The sequence below is a fragment of the Triticum aestivum genome, chromosome 6A, assembly GCF_018294505.1.
Source record: "Triticum aestivum cultivar Chinese Spring chromosome 6A, IWGSC CS RefSeq v2.1, whole genome shotgun sequence".
NCBI classification, from domain to species: Eukaryota; Viridiplantae; Streptophyta; class Magnoliopsida; order Poales; family Poaceae; genus Triticum; species Triticum aestivum.
The window spans coordinates 264,622,207-264,628,651 of NC_057809.1; positions in this window are offsets into that span (position 1 = coordinate 264,622,207).

Sequence of the window (6,445 nt, forward strand, 5' to 3'; positions counted from 1 at the left end):
AAAAGTTTAGTCCCTAAATAGAATAATTTATCATATTATTAATTATAAAAGGTATTTTATTATTTGTTTTGCTACTGTTTTATTCATTTTAGAGTATTTAAAGATTTTATAAAAGTGGGGTTTCTTCACCACAATTACCTTTGCATTATTTGGCACAACTCGAACATTTTTGTTTTAAAGTTTGAAAACTTTTGTTGTTTGTCTTTATTTTAAATTTGAATTTGAATCGTTTTTGAACTAACACGAGATTAGCAACAGTAATCAAGGTGACATGGCATCATTAGCAGAGGGTTATTGTAGTGTAACTATCCAGGCGTCACAATTCTCATCCACTACAAGAAATCTCGTCCCGAGATTTAAGAGGTAGCGTAAGGAGAAAGGTCTGGTTACGATATTTCAACGGATCTTCTCGGTCTTGGCTGCTCTTCTTGAAGAAGTTAATCCCTTTCGTTGATGTCTTCAATTCTTTATTCCAATGCATCATGAATAATTTGTTGTCCTTTCTTCGAGGAACTCCATCGTACTGACGAATAGGTAAGGGGCAGCTCTACAATGATAGGATGTTATAAGGTAAAATCATCTGGGGGTATCCCAAGAATGAACAGATGAGTATCTCTTGAGTTGAACAAATGAGACACATCGAGAGCAAAGTAAGAAAGTACCATAAGAAGTTTCAAGCGGATAGACAATCGTCCGATGCCTAAACAACATGCGAAAGGGGTCCAGAGCAACGAGATTGAGTATTGCGTCTGTTACCAGAATAGATCACTAGGACGGTGGCCCGTGAATTACATACGAGGCCACGCGCGAGGAATAACTTTGGGAACAGGGGGTGTACAGGAGAATCAGGTTTCGATCTTGTGGAACTGTGGGTTATGGGCCCACCATGTGGTTTAAAAGTAGGAGGAGCGGTGACATCTTGCATAGTCATGATATCAAGGCATGTCAGAGGGTAGCCTGTCGATTATGTCGACAACAACGTCGGTACCAAGGGCGAGGGACAAAGAGAACCATTTTCCTGCTCGTTGAATGAGGCGGACCAATAGGCAAAGTTCTCGTCCATCAGTGGTTATCGGAATGTCATCAACAATAGTAACAGGCTCTTACTGACAGAGTTGTACACCGAGGTGTTTACATAAGCAGTGAATTATTACTACTTAGTTTATATAGATCACAAGAAAAAGTCAAAGAAACCAATGGAAAGGAAAATATGATTATCAGATTAAACAGAACAATGTAAAGGAAAATGTGTTGAAACACATATTCCAGGGGTATATCCTTCCCAAGGACAAGCAGAGCATGATATCCATGACATGATATAACGTAGAAAACCCTTTTTAGGTAAGGGGAGAGGAATTTCATGACATTACCCATACAACGGTGTTTGGATAATTGAGCAGGAAACATTTAGCATTGGGCTTCAAATGTTCTTGTTGAAAATCGGTGTACCAGTGACATGCTTCGAGATAGCATTGACATGGTCTTCAAGCAAAGGTCAGACCTTGGATACACAAAGGACCCATCAGGAACAACTTATGGAATAAGTCTTACAGTTTCCTCATGGAAGAATGGATAACATTGCTAAAAGGGAACTATAACAATAGGGCCTCCGGCCAGGTGGGCTAGGTATGACACCACCTTACCGGGTCATATAAAGACCAACGTTATAACTCTTGGAAATATGTTCCAACCATCATATCTGACCGAGATTCAGATTTGATTGGTGTCAGGATACCTCAGACTCTGGATGCCTGAGAAGAAAAGGTGCAACACAATTTGACGAGATGACATTTTGCGATTCTCATAAATGATCTATGGAAGTGAGCTCTGAAACAAGAGTTCATCAGTAAACCAAGGAGAGGATGAGGAGGTGGCTGATAGGGTCAGCAACAAATCATCGAGATTTCCAAAGGATTGATTTCCACAATTATGTGAACAAGGAAATATCATTTGTCGGATCAAAAGATATATTGATCTATGCTCGAGGGAAACATACACAACTGAACAATGATAGAAGGGTGCAACCCAAGAATCTGGACTAGGTAGCACGATCAATGTTCGAATGATGATTCAATAAGCAATAGATTTAGAATGAAACTGTAGACCAATAACTTCAAAGCAATAGGGTTGCTAGAAGTTTAGAATTTACACATCACAGACCATTTGTCGGTATTCCGGTTAGAAACAACACGGAGACCAAGAAATGAACGCAAAAGGCGAGAGATATTACTATATCAAGAATTCTCAAGAGGTGGTAAAATTACCACGACATTCTTGACATAAAAGGTGGTAATATTCCAAGGTAAAGAAGAACAAATGCTGGATAGCAAGGATCTCAAGGTATGACACAAAACATGAATGAGTTTGTGTTTAATGGAAGGCAATAAAGTGGTCGGGGATAACACAAACCATTGAGGGGCGAGGATGGTATTTCTCATCAAGAATTCGATATATATCTTGGAAGAGCTCAGGATGTTGATGATGACCACGACACATTTGTCGAGAGATTTCATGAAGATGTAATCGGTCGGCGATGACATCAAGTCAAATGATGATGCAGCAAAAGTCAAATAATACTTGAAGAAGAACTCATAAGAAGTTATGCAGTTCCGTGATAATCTCGAGATACCAGAGGGGGTAATACTCGATGACAGATCAAAGTAGAGGTTGGACTGGGGTATTGCTGTATAGAAGACAAGCACTTAAACTTGCACGCGAAATGGTATTTAAAGGAGAACATGGTTGGAACCATGATTGCAAAAGGCCAGATCCTAGATATAAGATGAACTTATACCAAAGGAATAGTTAATTTAAGAGAAGCTTTAATGATAAGATCTACATCGTATCCGTGGGCATGAACACAAAGTTCAAGGTCGACTCCCACTTCTTCAATGTATAACCTTCCATTCACCTCTCGCCTTTCGAAAATGACATTAGTTGTGGAAAGTTTTACTTGGTGCAATACCAGATAAGTATGTTCCGCGAAATCTTTTGGGTTCACACAGATTAGGGAAGGCGTAGGTTCAACCCATCGGGGCATCGTGGAAACATATACCACAAGCTTCAATAGTACATATCACCAGCTCGAAAGTAGAGCATGGTTGGCCAATCACAGAATAGGATTTACCAATGGCATTATGTATCAGGGAAAGAACTTCTTGAGGTTTTTGTATACAAGGGACACTATCAGATGAAAATTCAACACAGGATCTGACGGTCCATAACGGAGTTGATGTGAGCATTTGCACACCACCAATAGAAGAAACAATGCAAAGGCATTTTATTATAGAAACAACTGACTAAAGCAAAGCTCAAAGGCAAAGGAATTAAGATTTCCAAATCAAGGGATCAGAAGCAATCGTTCTGATTGAAAATGAATAAGTTCAATAGACTTAGAAGCACAACCGATTAAGGCATTAATTGGTCAAGAACCAGCTCATGTTCAAAATGACGTCTGAGCCGGAAAGATAGTTTAGAAGGGTTGATAGATGATTGTGTGCATTCCCACACATGTTGAATCAATAGGATCAAAATGACGGTGTCAAAAGATATTAGTGAATATTGCTAGTGATATGGGAGCATCCATAATGTAAGCATACAAGTATTTGCAGAGCAACAGTTTGAAGAGGATGCTCAGAAGGTCGGATAGTATTTCAGAGTATCTTATGAAGCATACGAACAACTGGGGATGAACAAATACTCAATAAGTGCGAGGAATTTTCAATAGGGGTATTCATGTGGTAAAGAACTGCAAGGCAGTAAGCTTAAAGGATTTTCGGAACAACAGAGAGCAATTTAGGGCATCTTGTAATAACAAGAGCAACTGAGGATGAAGGTATGAACGACAATTGTAGGTAGTTATCCATAAGGGTATATCGATGGAAGGGAATTGCAAAAGCGATGCCATAAAGTCCTAAGAGAACATCGGAGAGTATCTTCGGATTCTTCTAGTGCAGCAGACGATCATCTATAATGAGGGCTCTCCGGGAGAAAGTATTATCGAGAACCTAGAGTCAGAGTTAGTAAAATCGTTTAACCCGAATAGAAGAGATGTCAGAGTCCCAGAGTATAGGTCGAGGAATAAAAGATCCTACTACTACCCAGATGGCGACGTGGGCCCGTAAGGCACACAGCCATGTTAGTAAAAGTTTTGTAATGTCTAGACTCGACCTCGGCCAAGGAGTGTGGAAGGGGGATTCCTACAGGCAGTCGACTCTGATACCAACTTGTGACGCCCCCGATTCAATCGTACACTAATCATACACGCAAATGTGTAAGATCAAGATCAGAGACTCACAGGAAGATATCACAACACAACTCTACAAATAAAATAAGTCATACAAGCATCATATTACAAGCCAGGGGCCTCAAGGGCTCGAATACAAGAGCTCGATCATAGCCGAGTCCGCTGAAGCAACAATATCTGAGTACAGACATAAGTTAAACAAGTTTGCCTTAAGAAGGCTAGCACAAACTGGGATACAGATCGAAAGAGGCGTAGGCCTCCTGCTTGGGATCCTCCTAAACTACTCCTGGTTGTCGTCAGCGGGCTGCACGTAGTAGTAGGCACCTCCCGAGTAGTAGTAGTCGTCGTCGACGGTGGCATCTGGCTCCTGGGCTCCAGCGTCTGGTCGCAAAAATCGAGTATAGAAAGGGGAAAAGAGGGAGCAAAGCAACCGTTAGTACTCATCCAAAGTACTCGCAAGCAAGGAGCTACACTACATATGTATGCATTGGTATCAAAAGGAATAAGGGTATCATATGTGGACTGAACTGCAGAATGCCGGAATAAGAGGGGGATAGCTAGTCCTATCGAAGACTACGCTTCTGGTCACCTCCATCTTGCAGCAGGAGAAGAGAGTAGATGGTAAGTTCACCAAGTAGCATCGCATAGCATAATCCTAACCGATGATCCTCCCCTTGTCGCCCTGTGAGAGAGCGACCACCGGTTGTATCTGGCACTTGGAAGGGTGTGTTTTATTAAGTATCCGGTTCTAGTTGTCATAAGGTCAAGGTACAACTCCAAGTCGTCCTGTTACCGAAGATCACGGCTATTCGAATAGATTAACTTCCCTGCAGGGGTGCACCACATAACCCAACACGCTCGATCCCATTTGGCTGGACACACTTTCCTGGGTCATGCCCGGCCTCGGAAGATCAACACGTCGCAGCCCTACCTAGGTACAACAGAGAGGTCAGCACGCCGGTCTAAATCCTATGGCACAGGGGTCTGGGCCCATCGCCCATTGCACACCTGCATGTTGCGTACACGGCTGGTGAGCAGACCTAGCCTCCCTTATACAAGAGTAGGCATTTCAGTCCAACCCGGCGCGCGCCGCACAGTCGCTGACATCATGAAGGCTTTGGCTGATACCACGATGTCGAGTGCGCATAACTGTCCCCGCGTAGATGGTTAGTGCGTATAGGCCAGTAGCCAGACTCAGATCAAATACCAAGATCTCGTTAAATGTGTTATCTTGAAATAACCGCGAACGCCGACCAGGGCCAGGCCCACCTCTCTCCTAGGTGGTCTCAACCTGCCTTGCCGCTTCGCCACAAAGATCCACTCAGAGGGCCGTTGGGACAAACGTCCTTTCGGACCCAATCCGTGAATCACTCGCGGGTACTCCTACGAGCCGACCCGTCTTTAGTCACCACAAGTATCATATATTATGTATATAAGTATATACCCGTGATCAACTCCCGAGTGATCACGGCCCGATAGTATAGCATGGCAGACGGACAAGAATGTAGGGCCACTGATGGTAAACTAGCATCCTATACTAAGCATTTAGGGTTGCAGGTAAGGTATCAACAGTTGTAGCAACAATGACAGGCTATGCATCAGAATAGGATTAACGGAAAGCAGTAACAGGCTACACTACTCTAATGCAAGCAGTATAGAGGAGAGTAGGCGATATCTGGTGATCAAGGGGGGGGGGCTTGCCTGGTTGCTCTGGAAAGAGAGAGGGGTCGTCAACACCGTGGTCGTACTGGGTAGCAGCGGCGTCGATCTCGATGTCTAGCGAGAGAAGAAGGGGGAAGAAACAATAAATATTGAGCAAACAGATGCATAGCAATGCATGACATGACAAGTATCGGTGCTAGGGGTGCCCTAACGCGGTAAGAGGTGGTACCGGTGAAGGGGGGAAACATCCGGGAAATTATCCCCGATGTTTCGCATTTTCGGACAGATGAACCAGAGGGGGAAAGTTGCGTGTTCGCTATGCTAGCGATGCGTGGCGGACGAACGGGCTGTGTATCCGGATTCGTCTCGTCGTTCTGAGCAACTTTCATGTACAAAGTTTTTCCATCCGAGCTACGGTTTATTTTATATTAATTTTAAAAGATTTAAATCATTTTTAGACTTTATTTAATTATTTTAAATCAGCATTATCCAGAACAGTGCCTGGTGACGTCAGCATGAAGTAGGGGTGACGTCAGC